Raw genomic sequence first — 1,247 nt, 5'->3', positions numbered from 1 at the left:
TGTAAACCAGATTTGATTCTTTTATACTCACTGCATCAGATTCCATGTTGCTAAATTTGAATGAAAGTGAATGCCAAACCTTGCTAGCATTATTGTTTTGTCAAGCCAGCTTTCTCTGCCCACTCGACAATAACTTTCCAGAAGACCAGCCGTCACTTTTGGGTCATTAGCACTTGGTTGAGAGGATTACATAGCCACAGGAAAAGCAATAACAACAGTGCTCACAAGCCCGCCGCCCCTTAGGAGTCCATGCGGTGCAATTCACAGACATATTTTCACTTGGATATTAGCGGGTTTGTAAGACCTCCATAATTGCATTGAAAAAAGTCATAACCTGGGGAGCGAGCAAGCCAAGCTGTGTGGTTTATGTTCAGTTGAATGAAGCCATGGATAGTACATCTTTAGATTGGTACAATGTCATCTCAAGGATGGTTTCTCAAAGACTTGTTTTGTAAGACCCCTGCTTTAGTCATGAGCATGACAAATAATTAATATGAAGCACATGCCAAGTTATAGAGATGAAGGCGCTAAAAATGTATCACAAGGTTGAAATTTTTCTGATTAAAGATGCTTCTTTGCTTATCTTTCTGAATAGGATCAACGGCCCTTTTCTTAAGAACCCTTCACATTTCTTGCATCTTCAAGATGTCTTCCTCAGATAATGCTTTTTTTTGCAGTTTAAGGCAAGGGTTTCTTTGAGGAAGGATTCTCTGGCATGGCTCCGCTGCAGAAATAAAAGGACACGGTTTCATCTAAGCAAATACTACACTGACAATCACAGTACAAGATGTGCTGGCCACTATACAACACATACCATTGAAATGCAAAAGCCTCTCTCTCAGAGAAAGACAGAAAGAATGGATTTTTAGGTCATCCTTAATTGAATTTGCTGGCTGATGACAGAGTAATATAGAGACTAATAGCATTGTGTGCGCATCTCGTGTCACTGCTAGAAATGCACTGGAGGAAGGCTCTTTGTGATCACTTACTGACACTGGATATATGAAAACCCTTCATTCATTATGTCTTCGCTTAATAACTTAATAAGCCTTCTCTGTTATGTCCTGTGTAACTAATTTTCTGAAAGTGGTATAGGCTTACGAGGGTTAATGCAACCATTCGTTTTGATTAATTGAATGGAGCATGTAGTGGTGTTTCAACTATGTATTTTTATTTGTTGGTTTTCACTGAAATCAGATCGGTTTTGTTAACTATTGTCTCTTCAAGTTGCTGAGATGAATATTCAT

At 38.9% G+C, this 1,247-nt stretch overlaps 1 long non-coding RNA gene across 1 annotated transcript in view; it reads left to right on the top strand.

The window, feature by feature from the left end:
- LOC107589156 (uncharacterized) overlaps positions 1-1,234 on the top strand; it is a 7,338-nt gene extending 6,104 nt beyond the window's left edge. The window contains exon 3 of the long non-coding RNA XR_001609652.1: positions 678-1,234. This is a non-coding gene — a long non-coding RNA (uncharacterized lncRNA). The remainder of the gene's footprint in view (positions 1-677) is intronic.
- Positions 1,235-1,247: the final 13 nt, after the last annotated feature.

This window comes from Sinocyclocheilus grahami, unplaced genomic scaffold (assembly GCF_001515645.1).
Source record: "Sinocyclocheilus grahami isolate Dianchi unplaced genomic scaffold, SAMN03320097.WGS_v1.1 scaffold113.1, whole genome shotgun sequence".
NCBI classification, from domain to species: Eukaryota; Metazoa; Chordata; class Actinopteri; order Cypriniformes; family Cyprinidae; genus Sinocyclocheilus; species Sinocyclocheilus grahami.
This window is presented reverse-complemented; position numbering and strand designations above follow the sequence as displayed.